The 17,658-nt window shown below is 38.0% G+C and overlaps 1 non-coding gene across 1 annotated transcript; it reads right to left on the reverse strand.

Moving 5' to 3' along the window:
* Window positions 1–7,269: 7,269 nt before the first annotated feature.
* Window positions 7,270–7,377, reverse strand: LOC112781355 (small nucleolar RNA R71). The gene has a single exon (XR_003192136.1). It is a non-coding gene; the product is annotated as a small nucleolar RNA R71 (small nucleolar RNA).
* Window positions 7,378–17,658: the final 10,281 nt, after the last annotated feature.

A 17,658-nucleotide genomic window follows, 5' to 3' on the forward strand; every position in this document is an offset into this window, starting at 1 on the left:
TCATACTTGGTTGTGCATTTTCCTCTGTTATGATTGTTGTATGAATGTATGCTTTCCTTGTTTGTATTATATTCTCTGTGTCTGTGTTGTATTTTTTTGTATTTTTCTGTTTGTGTTCTGTTTTCTATTTTCTCTATTTCCTCTATTTATATGTATCTTCTATTTACTGCTTCTTGTATTCTGCTATTTGTCTGCTAAACTACACGGAATTAATGAACTTAACTAATAACCCCGACCTACTAAGAACTCCCAAGTTCTTACCCCTTCTCTCTCCCTTCCCCCTTCAGATAGAAGTATGAGTACCCTTCCGTAGTTCGTTGATGATGGTTCTGCAAAGAGGATTCCGCTCTAGATAGTCTTCTGAGTCTAGGGTGAATCTCGTTCTCTGTTTACGTGTATATACTGTGAGACCAGCTAATGTCTACACCCCATTTGTACGTGAACTTTAACTTAAATCATGTGTACAAGACTCCTGTTGTGTGGCTACTTGATGAGGTACCAGAGAGACGTCCTATGGCAATGTCTGATCGTGTAGAGGAGTAGCAGATGATGTTCTACCTTTTGATGACGTTCCACCTGACTTGAGTTTTGAAGACCTAGAACGTACTTTCCCTCGCTTTAGTAGTTTAGAGGGACTAGGTGAGTATAGAGTCTAGGTTAGCCTGGGTGCCAGCTTAGGGACTTCTTGAACAGGTCAGGACCTGGGATGTTGTATGTATGTATGTATATATATATATATATATATATGTCTATATTATTTAGCTATATCTAGGGGTGTTCTAACTAAAAGGCTATACTCTAATAAAGCTGGATCACGGAATGTTTCAACTGCTTGAGATGTATTTATGTGTGGTTGTTTATAACCGTTTTATCTATTATTATTTGTGAATTGCTTATGAATGATTCTATTTATTAATCCAAACATTTTAAAAAAAAAGTACCTCGCAAATTAACTACGTTTTTAACAACGAATCAGGCTCATATGATAAATAATAGATAATAATTAGGAAGACAAATTGGTAGCTCTCAGTTTCTAGTAAGATCATGACGTACCAGAAATTGGGTCGTTACAATTTTTGTACTAGGATATGCTTGGACAAGTATGTTCTAAGGAGTATTTCAAAACATGGTCACTTAAATCAACTGATTTGGGATTGCTAACTGAAAGTCCACAATAAAGAGCAACCTAGCTACAAAACATTTAGTAGTCCAAAGAGATGCAAGGCATCAATGATCCTAGGAAGAAAATGTGAGCCATGTGTCTGTGGTGAAGGAATGTTGAGCAAAACTAAGCCAAAGGCTACTGCAACATTTACCACCAAGCCTTCAATGAACAATAAGCTCTAAGCAAAAATAAAGAAGGAAAAGCTAGCAAGGGATTAAGCAAAAAGTAAAGCATTATAGCAGCAACCTTAGTGAATCTTTGAGGAAACATATCTTATGTAACAGCAAATAATAAATGAGCTACCATTGTCTGCATAAAACCCCATGAACCAAGTTTAACTATCTCCTAAATAAGAACACGCATACTTCTCTGTTTCATTTCATTTTACCTTATGATTAGTGCTTACTTGGGGACAAGCAAGTTTTAAGTTTGGTGTTGTGATGACAAGTCATCTTATGCTAGCTTTTCAAGAAATTTCCATTTGTTTCATAAGGTTTTATGCACTTTCTTGCATTATAAGTGAGTAATTTGGAGTGGAATTGCATGCTTTGTTGAATCAATCAATCACCCTTTAATTAACACAAAATCATGAGGTTTAAGCTAAAATTAATTGAATTATGAATGAACTTTAAACCTTGTGAATTTGGTGATACTTTGATTGGTTGTTTTGATTACTTGTAGGTGAAGAAAAGAAAAAAATAAGAAAAGCGTGGCCTAAGGAGCGTGCCCAAAGAAAACAAGAAGCGTAGCCAAAGGAGAAGAAAAAGCGTGGCATCATTGAGGAAGAAGGAAAGCTAGGTTAGGAGAGTGAACCGAGCTTCACAAGGAATAAAAGGAGGAAGCAAGGCACAAAGCTCAGTTCACTTAGTTAACTGAGCATCAAAGAAAGTAAGGCAAGGACATAAAGCTCAGTTCACTAAGTGAGCTTTATCGGGCTTATTCCAAAATAAATTCAAAGCAAAATTCCAAGGAATGAAGCCACCAAGTTTCGAACTCATGACCCAAGGGAAGCAAGGAACGCTCCTTGCAAGGAAAACAAGCAAAATTGGCCAAAAAGCCTTCCCCAAGGTTCGAACAAGGGACCTCAAGCTACCAAGCTTGCAAGGAAAATAAGCCAAAATGATTTGGCAAGGATTCGAACCTGGGAGCTCCATGGAGAACAAGGGAGGAGCACTACTCTTTGTGCAAAGAAAATGAGCCAAAATGGCTCCCCCAAGGTTCCAACTAGGGAGCCTCATGAAAGGCTAGGAAGGAGCACTCCACTCTTCCAAGGAAATCAACACCAATTTGCTTCCACCAAGGATCGAACTTGGAAGCATGAAGCCCACAACTGAGCGCTACTCCCCCTCACTCCCCACACATTGGCACGCTAGGAAGCATACCAAGGAGGAAATCAACAGCACAAGATGACACGGCCAGGGAGTTAGAACGCGTGCTGGACACACCCAAGGCAAGACATAGAGCTCAGTTCATTTTTACAACTGAGCTCTATTGAAGTGCAACATTAACAAGGCTGGGACGCGCACCAAAATGGGCAAGGAAAAGCAAGTTTGGGCACTCAGTTTGGTTTTTCAACTGAGTCGTGCCCTGGGAGTGCACCATGACTAAATTTTAAGTCTAAAAATAAAATAAAATCTAATTCTCACAAAATTAAAAGACCACTCTAAATTCTAAAATCTGAAAATAGGAAGTGTATAAATAGAAGCTAGTTTGAGTTAGAGAGGACCTTCTTTTTTATTTTTAGAACTTTTTGCTTACTTTTGAATTCTCAATTTTATTTTCTAGCTTTGGGAGTTTGGGAATTGGGAAGGAGAATTGATCTCTCTTCTTCTTTGTTCTTGCTTCTGCATTTTCTATTCTTTGTTTGGAGTCTTGGGTGAAGAATTGATGAAATTCTGTTTCATTCTCACCTTGAGATCTCTTTCTGTTTATTTCACTCCATAATTGAAGGAATTGTGATTTAGATCTAAATTTCTCTACTGTTTTCATCTCTACTTCTTCTGCAATTGTTGAGCGGATAATTTAGTAGGATCTAGTTAGGGATCTAGTTACTTTTAGGGATGTTTTTATTAGTTTTTATGTTAAATTCACATTTCTGGACTTTACTATGAGTTTGTGTGTTTTTCTGTGATTTCAGGTATTTTCTGGCTGAAATTGAGGGACTTGAGCAAAAATCAGATTCAGAGGTCGAAGAAGGACTGCTGATGCTGTTGGATTCTGTCCTCCCTGCACTCAAAGTTGATTTTCTAGAGCTACAGAACTTTAAATGGCGCACTCTCAACGGCGTTGGAAAGTATACATCCAGGGCTTTCCAGCAATATATAATAGTCCATACTTTGCCCGAGTTTAGATGACGCAAAAGGGCGTTGAACGCTAGTTCTACGCTGCAGTCTGGAGTTAAACGCCAGAAACACGTCACGAACAAGAGTTGAACGCCAGAAACACGTTACAAACTGGCGTTCAACTCCAAGAATGACTTCTCCACGTGTAAACTTCAAGCTCAGCCCAAGCATACACCAAGTGGGCCCCGGAAGTGGATTTCTACATCATTTACTTACTTCTGTAAACCCTAGTAACTAGTTTAGTATAAATAGGACTTTTCACTATTGTATTTACATAATCTTTAGTTTCATCTTTAGATCACGTTTGGGGGGCTAGCCATTTGGCCATGCCTGAACTTTATCACTTATGTATTTTCAACGGTAGAGTTTCTACACACCATAGATTAAGGTGTGGAGCTCTGCTGTTCCTCATGAATTAATACAAAGTACTACTATTTTTCTATTCAATTCAACTTCTTCCGCTTCTAAGATATCCATTCGCACTTCAACATGAATATGATGATCGTGACAGTCATCATCATCCCCTATGAACACGTGCCTGACAACCACTTCCGTTCTACCTTAGATTGAATGAGTATCTCTTGGATTCCTTAATCAGAATCTTCGTGGTATAAGTTAGAACCCATGGATGGCCATTCCTGAGATCCAGAAAGTCTAAACCTTGTCTGTGGTATTCCGAGTAGGATCTGGGAAGGGATGGCTGTGATGAGCTTCAAACTCGCGAGTGCTGGGCGTAGTGACAGACGCAAAAGGATCAATGGATCCTATTCCAGTATGATCGAGAACCGACAGATGATTAGCCATGCAATGACAGCGCATTGGACCATTTTCATTGAGAGGACAGGATGTAGCCATTGACAATGGTGATGCCTAACATACAGCTTGCCATGGAAAGGAGTAGGATTGGTTGGATGAAGACAGCAGGAAAGCAGAGGTTCAGAGGAACGAAAGCATCTCTATACGTTTATCTGAAATTCTCACCAATGAATTACATAAGTATCTCTATCCTATTTTATGTTTTATTTACTATTATTATTCAAAAACTCCATAACCATTTAATATCCGCCTGACTGAGATTTACAAGATGACCATAGCTTGCTTCATACCAACAATCTCCGTGGGATCGACCCTTACTCACGTAAGGTTTTATTACTTGGACGACCCAGTGCACTTGCTGGTTAGTTGTATCGAAGTTGTGGCAAATTATGAATTAAGATTAGAGCACCAAGTTTTTGGAGCCATTATCAGGGATCACAATTTTGTGCACCAAGTTTTTGGCGCCGTTGCTGGGGATTGTTCGAGTTTTTGGCAAGTTTTGGTCCGGTAACATCAGTGCCAAGTTGGTCCGACAACAACACCAAGTTTTTGGCGCCGTTGCCGGGGATTGTTCGAGTTTGGACAATTGACAATTCATCTTGTTGCTCAGATCAGGTAATTTTCTTTTTCGTTTTATTTTCAAAAAAAAATTTCCAAAAATCTTTCAAAAAAAATTTTCCTTTTGTTTTCGAAAATTATTTCGGAATTTTTAAGAATGAATTCTAGAGTTTTATGAAGCATGTAGAAGCATGGCTGGCTGTAGAGCCATGTCTAAATTCATTTGGACTGAGGCTTCCAAGTCATCATTACAAGAGCAAGCTAGTTGTTGCTAATCAAATTTGTTATTGTATGACTTACTTGTATCTTCTAAAGCTTGGCTGGCTATTAAGCCATGTCTAACCCTTGTATCTTATAAAAAATTTTTGAATTTCTTATTTCTTTTTCCTATATGTTTTTCAAAAAAAATATACAAAAATCAAAAAAAAAAATTAATAAAATCATAAAAATCAAAAATATTTTATGTTGTTTGTTTGAGTCTTGAGTCAATTTTTAAGTTTGGTGTCAATTACATTTTTTCTAAAAATTTATGCATTTTTCGAAAATTCATGCATTCATAGTGTTCTTCATGATCTTCAAGTTGTTCTTGATAAGTCTTTTTGTTTGATCTTGATGTTTTCTTATTTTGTGTCTTTTGTTGTTTTTCATGTGCATCTTTGCATTCATAGTGTCTAAGCATTAAAGATTTCTAAGTTTAGTATCTTGCATGTTTTCTTTGCATCAAAAATTTTTCAAAAATATGTTCTTGGTGTTCATCTTGACATTCAAAGTGTTCTTGGTGTTCATCTTGACATTCATAGTGTTCTTGGATGCATTCATTGTTTTGATCTAAAAATTCTCATGCATTGAGTCTTTTTCATGTTTTTCTCTCTCATAATTAAAAATTCAAAAATAAAAAAAAATATCTTTCCCTTTTTTCACTCATAAATTTTCGAAAATTTGAGTTGACTTTTTCAAAACTTTTTAAAATTTAGTTGTTTCTTATGAGTCAAATCAAATTTTCAATTTAAAAATCTTATCTTTTTCAAAATCTTTTTCAAAAATCATATCTTTTTCATTTTTCATATTTATTTTTGAAAATTTTAAAAATATTTTTTAAAAAAATCTTTTTCTTAACTTTACATCATATTTTCGAAAATATCATCAACAATTAATGTTTTGATTCAAAAATTTCAAGTTTGTTACTTACTTGTTAAGAAAGATTCAAACTTTAAGTTCTAAAATCATATCTTGTGATTTCTTGTGAATCAAGCCATTAATTGTGATTTTAAAAAAATCAAATCTTTTTCAAAACTAATTTCAATCATATCTTTTCAAAAATATCTTTTTATCTTATCTTTTTCAAAATCATATCTTTTTAATCATACCTTTTCATATCATATTTTTTTCAAATATCTTTTCTAACTTCTTATCTTCTTATCTTTTAAAAATTGATTTTCAAAATTTGTTTCAACTAACTAATTAACTTTTTGTTTGTTTCTTATCTCTTTCAAAACTACCTAACTAACTATCCCTCTCTAATTTTAGAAAATACCTCCCTCTTTTTCAAAAATTCTTTTTAATTAATTAATTGTTTTAAATTTTAATTTTAATTTTATTTCCCCTTTAATTTTCGAAAATCATCAACTCCTTTTCAAAAATTATTTTCGAAAATTCTCTTCTCTCTCATCCTCTTCTATTTATTTAATTATCTACTAACACTTCTCTTCACCCAAAATTCGAACTCCCTCCTCTCCTCTGAGTTTGAATTCTTCTCTTCTACATTCTTATTCTTCTTTTCTTCTACTCACACAAGAGAACCTCTATACTGTGGTAAAGAGGATCCCCGGTATCTTTAGTCCTCTTCTTTTTCACATGAGCAGGAGCAAGGACAAGAACATTCTTGTTGAAGCAGACCCTGAACCTGAAAGGACTCTGAAAAGGAAACTAAGAGAAGCTAAAATACAACAATCCAGAGACAACCTTATAGGAATTTTCGAACAGAAAGAGGATATGGCAGCCGAAAATAATAACAATGCAAGGAAGATGCTTGGTGACTTTACTGCACTAAATTCCAATTTACATGGAAGAAGCATCTCCATCCCTACCATTGGAGCAAACAATTTTGAGCTGAAACCTCAATTAGTTTTTCTGATGCAACAGAACTGCAAGTTTCATGGACTTCCATCTGAAGATCCTTTTCAGTTCTTAACTGAATTCTTGCAGATATGTGATACTGTTAAGACTAATGGAGTAGATCCTGAAGTCTACAGGCTCATGCTTTTCCCTTTTGCTGTAAGAGACAGAGCTAGAATATGGTTGGACTCTCAACCCAAAGATAGCCTGAACTCCTGGGATAAGCTGGTCACGGCTTTCTTAGCCAAGTTTTTTCCTCCTCAAAAGCTGAGTAAGCTTAGAGTGGATGTTCAAACCTTCAGACAAAAAGAAGGTGAATCCCTCTATGAAGCTTGGGAGAGATATAAGCAACTGACCAAAAAGTGTCCTTCTGACATGCTTTCAGAATGGACCATCCTGGATATATTCTATGATGGTCTGTCTGAATTAGCTAAGATGTCATTGGATACTTCTGCAGGTGGATCGATTCACCTAAAGAAAACGCCTGCAGAAGCTCAAGAACTCATTGACATGGTTGCTAATAACCAGTTCATGTACACTTCTGAGAGGAATCCTGTGAGTAATGGGACGCCTCAGAAGAAGGGAGTTCTTAAAATTGATACTCTGAATGCCATATTGGCTCAGAATAAAATATTGACTCAGCAAGTCAATATGATTTCTCAGAGTCTGAATGGAATGCAAGCTGCATCCAACAATACTCAAGAGGCATCTTCTGAAGAAGAAGCTTATGATCCTGAGAACCCTGCAATAGTAGAGGTGAATTACATGGGTGAACCCTATGGAAACACCTATAATCCCTCATGGAGAAATCATCCAAATCTCTCAAGGAAGGATCAAAAGCCTCAACAAGGCTTTAATAATGGTGGAAGAAACAGGTTTAACAGTAGTAAACCTTTTTCATCATCTACTCAGCAACAGACAGAGAATTCTGAGCAGAATCCATCTAGCTTAGCAAATTTAGTCTCTGATCTATCTAAGGCCACTCTGAGTTTCATGAATAAAACAAGGTCATCCATTAGAAATTTGGAGGCACAAGTGGGTCAGCTGAGTAAGAAGATCACTAAAACTCCTCTTAGTACTCTCCCAAGCAATACAGAAGAGAATCCAAAGAGAGAGTGCAAGGCCATTGATATAACAATCATGGCCGAATCCAAGGAGGAAGGGGAGGTCATGAATCCCAAGGAGGAAGACCTCCTAGGACGTCCAGAGATCAATAAGGAGTTTCCCTCTGAGGAACCAAAGGACTCTGAGGCTTATCTAGAGAACATAGAGATTCCATTAAACCTCCTTACGCCCTTCATGAGCTCTGATGAGTATTCCTCTTCAGAAGAGAATGAGGATGTTACTGAAGAGAAAGTTGCCAAGTTCCTTGGTGCAATCATGAAGCTGAATGCCAATTTATTTGGTAATGAGACATGGGGAGATGAACCTCCCCTATTCACCAATGAACTAAATGCATTGGATCAACTGAGATTGCCTCAGAAGAAACAGGATCCTGGAAAGTTCCTAATACCTTGTACCATAGGCACCATGACCTTTGAGAAGGCTCTATGTGACCTTGGGTCAGGAATAAACCTCATGCCACTCTTTGTAATGGAGAAACTTGGAATCTTTGAGGTGCAATCTGCTAGAATCTCATTAGAGATGGCAGACAATTCAAGAGAAGAGGCTTATGAACAAGTAGAGGACATGTTAGTAAAGGTTGAAGGCCTTTACATCCCTGCTGATTTCATAATCCTAGATACTGGAAAGGATGAGGATGAATACATCATCCTTGGAAGACCTTTCCTAGTCACAGTAGGAGCTGTGATAGATGTTAACAGAGGTGAATTAGTCCTTCAATTGAATGGGGACTCCCTTGTGTTTAAAGCATAAGGTTATCATCCTGTAAACATGGAAAAGAGGCACGATAAGCTTCTCTCAGTACAGTGTCAAATAAAGCCCTCACAATCAAACTTTAAGTTTCGTGTTGGGAGGCCTCAGCCAAACTCTAAGTTTGGTGTTGAATCCCCACATCCAAACTCTAAGTTTGGTGTTGGGAGTCTATAAAATTGACCTGATCACCTGTGTGGCTCCATGAGAGCCCACTGTCAAGCTATTGACATTAAAGAAGCACTTGTTGGGAGGCAACCCAATTTTTATTTATCTAATTTTATTTTTATTTTATTGTTCTTTCATGTTTTATTAGGTTCATGATCATGTGGAGTCTCAAAATAAATACAAAAATTAAAAACAGAATAAAAAACAACAGAAGAAAAATCACACCCTGGAGGAAGGACTTACTGGCATTTAAACACCAGTAAAGAGCATCTGGCTGGCGTTCAACGCCAGAACAGAGCATGGATCTGGCGTTCAGACGCTAGAAATACACACTGAGGAAAGCTGGCGCTGAACGCCAGAAACAAGCATAGAACTGGTGTTCAACGCCAGAAACATACTACATCTGGGCGTTAAACGCCTAGAACAAGCATCAACTCGGCGTTTAAACGCCAGAATTGCATGCAAAGGCATTTTACATGCCTAATTGGTGTAGGGATGTAAATCCTTGACACCTCAGGATCTGTGGACCCCACAGGATCATCTCAGCATCTGTGGACCCCACAGGATCCCCACCTACCTCCACTCATACTCTTCCCTCTTCTCATTCATCCTCTCTTCCCAATAAACACCCTTCCCCAAAACCCTTCACCAATCACCTCAAGCTCTCTTCCCTATTACCTATTCACCACCCACATCCATCCATTCTTCCCCATAAACCTACCTCATAAACCCCACCTACCTTCAAAATTCAAAATCACTTTCCCACCCAAACCCACCCCATATGGCCGAACCTTAACCCCTCTCCCTCCACTATATAAACCTCTCCATTCTTCTTCATTTTCACACAACACATCCCTCTCTTCCCCTTCTTGGCCGAAACACAACTCTCTCTCCCTCTCCTCCATTTCTTCTTCTTCATCTATTCTTTCTTCTCTTGCTCGAGGGTGAGCAATATTCTAAGTTTGGTGTGGTAAAAGCATAAGCTTTTTGTTTTTCCATTACCATTGATGGCACCTAAGACCGGAGAATCTTCTAGAAAAGGGAAAGGGAAGACAAAAGCTTCCACCTCCGAGTCATGGGAGATGGAAAGATTTATCTCCAAAGCCCACCAAGACCACTTCTACGATGTTGTGGCCAAGAAGAAGGTGATCCCCGAGGTCCCTTTCAAACTCAAGAAAAATGAGTATCCGGAGATCCAACATGAGATCCATAGAAGAGGTTGGGAAGTTCTAACAAACCCCATCCAACAAGTCAGAATTCTAATGGTTCAAGAGTTCTATGCTAATGCATGGATCACTAGGAACCATGATCAAAGTAAGAACCCGAACCCAAAGAATTATCTTACCATGGTTCAGAGGAATTACTTAGATTTTAGTCCGGAAAATATGAGGTTGACGTTCAACTTACCAATTATGGAAGAAAATGCGTGCCCCTACACAAGAAGAGTAAACTTTGATCAAAGGTTGGACCAAGTTCTTATGGACATATGTGTAGAAGGAGCTCAATGGAAGATTGACTCAAAAGGCAAACCGGTTCAACTGAGAAGAGTGGACCTTAAGCCTGTAGCTAGAGGATGGTTGGAGTTCATTCAATGCTCAATCATTCCCACTAGCAACCGGTCTGAAGTTACTATAGACCGGGCCATCATGATCCATAGCATCATGATTGGGGAGGAAGTGGAGGTTCATGAGATTATACCTCAAGAACTCTACAAGGTGGCTGACAAGTCCTCCACTATGGCAAGGTTAGCTTTCCCTCACCTCATTTGCCATCTATGCAATTCGGCTGGGATTGACATAGAGGGAGATATCCTCATTGATGAGGACAAGCCCATCACTAAGAAAAGGATGGAGAAAACAAGAGAGCCTATTCATGGATCTCAAGAGACGCATGAAGAAGCTCATCACCAAGAAATCCCTAAGATGCCTCAAGGGATGTACTTTCCTCCATAGAACTTTTGGGAGCAAATCAACACCTCCCTAGGAGAACTGAGTTCCAACATGGGACAACTAAGGGTAGAACATCAAGAGCACTCAATCATCCTCCATGAAATTAGAGAAGATCAAAGAGCTATGAGGGAGGAGCAACAAAGACAAGGAAGAGACATAGAAGAGCTCAAGGACATCATTGGTTCCTCAAGAAGAAAACGCCACCATCACTAAAGTTAGTGTCTTATCTATGTTAGTGTCTTATTACATGATGATTAGTGTTTAGTAACTTTGTCTTAAAGTTATGAATGTCCTATGAATCCATCACCTCTCTTAAATGAAAAATGTTTTTAATTCAAAAGAACAAGAAGTACATGAGTTTTGAATTTATCCTTGAACTTAGTTTAATTATTTTGATGTGGTGACAATGCTTTTTATTTTCTGAATGAATGCTTGAACAGTGCATATGTCTTTTGAAGTTGTTGTTTAAGAATGTTAAATATGTTGCCTCTTGAAAGAATGATGATAAGGAGAAATGTTATTTGATAATCTAAAAAATCATAAAATTGATTCTTGAAGCAAGAAAAAGCAGTGAATACAAAAGCTTGCAGAAAAAAAAGAGAGAAAAGAAAAAAAATGGCGAAAAAAATAGAAAAAGAAAAAGCAAGCAGAAAAAGCCAAAAGCTCTTAAAACCAAAAGGCAAGAGCAAAAAACCAATAACCCTAAAAACCAAAAGGCAAGGGTAAATAAAAAGGATCCCAAGGCTTTGAGCATCAGTGGATAGGAGGGTCTAAAGGAATAAAATCCTGGCCTAAGCGGCTAAACCAAGCTGTCCCTAACCATGTGCTTGTGGCGTGAAGGTGTTAAGTGAAAACTTGAGACTGAGCGGTTAAAGTCAAGGTCCAAAGCAAAAGAAGAGTGTGCTTAAGAACCCTGGACACCTCTAATTGGGGACTTTAGCAAAGCTAAGTCACAATCTGAAAAGGTTCACCCAATTATGTGTCTGTGGCATTTATGTATCCGGTGGTAATACTGGAAAACAAAGTGCTTAGGGCCACGACCAAGACTCATAAAGTAGCTGTGTACAAGAATCAACATACTGAACTAGGAAAATCAATAACACTATCTGAACTCTGAGTTCCTATAGATGCCAATCATTCTGAACCTTAATGGATAAAGTGAGATGCCAAAACTATTCAAGAGGCAAAAAGCTACAAGTCCCGCTCATCTGATTGGAGCTATGTTTCATTGATAGTTTGGAATTTATAGTATATTCTCTTCTTTTTATCCTATTTGATTTTTAGTTGCTTGGGGACAAGCAACAATTTAAGTTTGGTGTTGTGATGAGCGGATAATTTATACGCTTTTTGGCATTGTTTTTAGTATGTTTTTAGTAGGATCTAGTTACTTTTAGGGATGTTTTTATTATTTTTTATGTTAAATTCACATTTCTGGACTTTACTATGAGTTTTTGTGTTTTTCTATGATTTCAGGTATTTTCTGGCTGAAATTGAGGGACTTGAGCAAAAATCAGATTCAGAGGTTGAAGAAGGACTGCTGATGCTGTTGGATTCTGACCTCCCTGCACTCAAAGTGGATTTTCTGGAGCTATAGAACTCCAAATATCGCGCTCTCAATGGCGTTGGAAAGTACACATCCAGGGCTTTCCAGCAATATATAATAGTCCATACTTTTACCGGGTTTAGACGATGCAAAAGGGCGTTGAACTCCAGTTCTACGCTGCAGTCTAGAGTTAAACGCCAGAAACACATCACGAACCAGAGTTGAACGCCAGAAACACGTTACAAACTGGCGTTCAACTCCAAGAATGACCTCTCCACGTGTAAACTTCAAGCTCAGCCCAAGCATACACCAAGTGGGCCCCGGAAGTGGATTTCTACATCATTTACTTACTTCTGTAAACCCTAGTAACTAGTTTAGTATAAATAGGACTTTTCACTATTGTATTTACATAATCTTTAGTTTCATCTTTAGATCACGTTTGGGGGGCTGGCCATTCGGCCATGCCTGAACTTTATCACTTATGTATTTTCAACGGTAGAGTTTCTACACACCATAGATTAAGGTGTGGAGCTCTGCTGTTCCTCATGAATTAATACAAAGTACTACTGTTTTTCTATTCAATTCAACTTCTTCCGCTTCTAAGATATCCATTCGCACTTCAACATGAATGTGATGATCGTGACAGTCATTATCATCCCCTATGAACACGTGCCTGACAACCACTTCCGTTCTACCTTAGATTGAATGAGTATCTCTTGGATTCCTTAATCAGAATCTTCGTGGTATAAGTTAGAACCCATGGATGGCCATTCCTGAGATCCGGAAAGTCTAAACCTTGTCTGTGGTATTCCAAGTAGGATCTAGGAAGGGATGGCTGTAACGAGCTTCAAACTCGCGAGTGCTGGGCGTAGTGACAGACGCAAAAGGATCAATGGATCCTATTCCAGTATGATCGAGAACCGACAGATGATTAGCCATGCAGTGACAGTGCATTGGACCATTTTCACTGAGAGGACAGGATGTAGCCATTGACAATGGTGATGCCTAACATACAGCTCGCCATGGAAAGGAGTAGGATTGGTTGGATGAAGACAGCAGGAAAGCAGAGGTTCAGAGGAACGAAAGCATCCCTATACGCTTATATGAAATTCTCACCAATGAATTACATAAGTATCTCTATCCTATTTTATGTTTTATTTACTATTATTATTCGAAAACTCCATAACCATTTAATATCCGCCTGACTGAGATTTACAAGATGACCATAGTCTGCTTCATACCAACAATCTCCGTGGGATCGACCCTTACTCACATAAGGTTTTATTACTTGGGCGACCCAGTGCACTTGCTGGTTAGTTGTATCGAAGTTGTGACAAATTATGAATTAAGATTAGAGCACCAAGTTTTTGGAGCCAGTATCAGGAATCACAATTTCGTGCACCAGCAATCTGTCTTTTACTTTTCTGCAATTATTCTCTTGTTGGATCAAGGAAGGATTTGAGATCTAGACTTTTTTTCTAGTCTTCTCCACCCCTGAGATCTTAAATTTTCCTTTTGCTATTGCAATTAAGATGCATTTTGCTTTCTGTTTGGTTGCTCAAAAAATTTTTCCTTTCTTGTTTAGATCTGCTGCATCTAAATTCACCTTCTACTGCTTTATTAATTGTCATTTACTTTTGCTTGTTTAACTTCTGCAATCCCAGTGCCCAAGACCTTTTATGCTTTAAGCCATTTACATTTCTTACATTTTAAGTTTCAGTTATTTACATTTCTTGCAATCTAAGTTTCTGTAATTTACATTACTTGCACCTTAAGATTCAGCTCTTTTAATTCTTCTGCACTTTAAATTCTTGTCAATTATCCCTCTTCCTTTAAATTTCATGCAATTTAGCTTGTGTTGGATACAAATCACTCAAATCAACACTTGTTCGCTTGACTAAATCAACCACCTAACTAAAATTGCTCAATCCTTCAATCCTTGTGGGATCGACCTCACTCATGTGAGTTATTATTACTTGATGCGACCCGGTACACTTGCCGATGAGTTTTGTGTTGGATCGTTTTCCACACATCAATGGCTAATCATCTGTCGGTTCCCGCTAGCATCGAAATAGAATCCATTGATCCTTTTGCACACTGTCACTGCGCCCAACATTTGCAGGTTTGAAGCTCGTCACAGTCATCCCTTTCCGGATCCTGCTCGGAATACCACAGACAAGGTTTAGACTTTCCGGATCACAAAAATGCTGCCAATGATTCTAGCCTATACCATGAAGATACTAATCTCATGCTATCGGTCCGTGTATTAGATATCCAAGAGAATTGATGGGATATTTTCGTGGAAAAATGAATTTCTCCAAAACACCCAAACTTAACCGGCAAGTGCACCGGGTCGCATCAAGTAATAATAACTCACGGGAGTGAGGTCGATCCCACAGGGATTGAAGGATTTGAGCAATTTTAGTTTAGTGGTTGATTTAGTCAAGCGAATCAAGATTTGGTTGAGAGATTTGTGATTTGCAGAATTTAAATTTCATAGAAAGTAAAGGGAATGGGTAATTGGCATGAAATTAAAGAGAACAGGAATTAAAGTGCTGAATCTTAAAGAACAAGAAATTAAATGGCAGAAACTTAGAACGCAAGAAATGTAAATTGCAAAATCTTAAAGTGCAGGAAATGTAAATGGCTTGAATTGTAAAGGGAATGGGGAGTTGGATTTGCAGAAATTAAACAAGGAAATGTAAAATTGCAACAAGCAGAGAGATAGAAGAAGACTTGGATTGAATCGGATCTAAAACAAAAAAGTAAAATGAGCATGAAAACAGTAAACAGGGAATGAGAGATGGAAATTCTGGATCTCAGGACCCAAGAGACTAGAAAACCAAGTCTAGATCTCAATGCCTTCCTAGATCCAACAAGAACAATTGCAAAGGAAATGTAGATTGCAAAGAAAGTAGATGAAAAGCAATTAACCGAAACTGAATTCAATTGTGCAGTAAAATAAAGCAAGATCCTAAGGTGAGATTGAAACAGAATTTCTTCAATTCTCCACCCAAAATCCAAGACAAGAAAAGTAAAGAGTGCTGGGCAAGAACAAGGAAGAAGAGAGATCAATTCTCCTGTCAAATTCTCTTCAATTAAACAACAATGCTAAGAAAAATAAAAGTGAGCTCTAAGCAAAACTCAAAAGAAAGCTATTCTGAAAAACTAAAAGGGAAGCTCCCTGTATGAAAACTAAAAGGAAAAAAAACTCCCCTTAAAAACTTAAATCCTATGCTATTTATACACTTTCTTCAAATGGTCTTCAAGCCTTCAATTGGGCCTTTGCTCTTGATGGAATTGGGTTGAGAGAGGCCTTGGTTGATTGCTCTTGGAGTTTGGGGAAGAACCGAATTGAACCGGGTTGGAATTATGAAAGCTTGAGTAAAAGTTGGAGTAAAAGTTAGGGGCTAACTTTTGCTCCAACTTTTCACATCAGCACCCTTGTTTTGCTGATACCAACGTTGGGGCAAAAGTTAGGGGTCTAACTTTTGCTCCAACATTGGCCTCCCCTTGCTTATTCATGGTGCCAACGTTAGCCAGAAAGTTAGGGGCTAACGTTGGCGCAAACTTTTGCTAGCCCAGGGAGATTTTTTCATGTGCCAACGTTAGCCAAAAAGTTAGGGGCTAACGTTGGTGCAAACTTTTGGTGCATCCAGGGAGTGTTTTTTCATGCCAAAAGTTAGCCAAAAAGTTAGGGGCTAACTTTTGCTCCAGCTTTTGCCCAAAAGTTAGCCAAAAAGTTAGGGGCTAACTTTTGCTCCAGCTTTTTCTTCCTGGTTCATAATTAATCCAAAAGTTTGAGCTAAAGTTTGAGGCAAACTTTTGCTCAAACTTTTTGTTCTCTCTTCCTCCTAACCCTTCCTTCTTGCATCAACCTTTCTCCAAGCTTTCTTCACCTATCATTAATCAACCAAACACATCAAAGCTATGCTCAAAATCATGAGATATTCATTCTTTCATAATATGTGACAATTATAGCATAAAACCTCATGAAATAGCATGAATTCATACATGGTTGATTAAATCAAAGGAAACATGAAAATCTACCCAATTGGCTTGCTTATGGCTCAAGAAAGTGCATAATTCAGTTGAAAACAAAAGAAAAAGGCTAGTGAAACTAGGCTAAGATGACTTGTCATCAAGAATATACTCTGGATGTCGTCCAATGACTACATTGAACATCATGTAGACCGCTTTGTGGTTATCAGGCACGTGATCTTGGCTAAGCGAGTAACAAAGATTGGGTGATTGTCACGGGTCACCCCTTCATTCTGACTTAACTAAATTAAGTACGAGAGCATATCTTGGAGAAGAAGTAGGCGTGAATTGAATAGGAAACCGTAGTAATTGTATTAATTCATGAAGAACAGCAGAGCTCCACACCTTAATCTATGGGGTGTAGAAACTCCACTGTAGAAAATACATAAGTGAAAATAGTCTAGGCATGGCCGAATGGCCAGCCTCTCCAAATGTGAACAATGGTCCAAAGATGATCAAAAGATCAAAAGTGATCAAAAGATATAAAATAAATCTCTAAAAGTAGTCTTTATACTAAACTAGTAACCTAGGTTTACAGAAAATGAGTGACTAAGTGCAGATAGTGCAGAAATCCACTTCCGGGGCCCATTTGGTGTGTGCTTGGGCTGAGCATTGAAGATTTTTTGTGCATAGGGTGTTCTTGGAGTTAAACGCCAGCTTTGGTGCGAGTTTGGGCGTTTAACTCCAATTCTGGTGCCAGTTTGGGCGTTTTATGCCAGAAAGTTTTAGGCTGGCTTTGAGCGCCAATTTGGGCCATCAAATCTCAGGCAAAATATAAACTATTATATATTTCTGGAAAGCCCAGGATGTCTACTTTCCAAAAAAATTGATAGCGCGCCAATTGGGCTTCTGTAGATCCAGAAAATCCACTTCGAGTGCAGGAGGGTCAGAATCCAATAGCATCTGTAGTCCTATTTCAGCCTCTGAATCATATTTTTGATCAGGTTCCTCAATTTCAGCCATAAAATAACTGAAATTACAGGAAAACACACAAACCCATAGTAAAGTCTAGAAATGTGATTTTTAAATAAAAACTAATAAAAATATAATAAAAAGTAATAAAATCATACCAAAAACTATGTAAAAACA

This window comes from Arachis hypogaea, chromosome 19, assembly GCF_003086295.3.
Source record: "Arachis hypogaea cultivar Tifrunner chromosome 19, arahy.Tifrunner.gnm2.J5K5, whole genome shotgun sequence".
Classification (NCBI taxonomy): domain Eukaryota; kingdom Viridiplantae; phylum Streptophyta; class Magnoliopsida; order Fabales; family Fabaceae; genus Arachis; species Arachis hypogaea.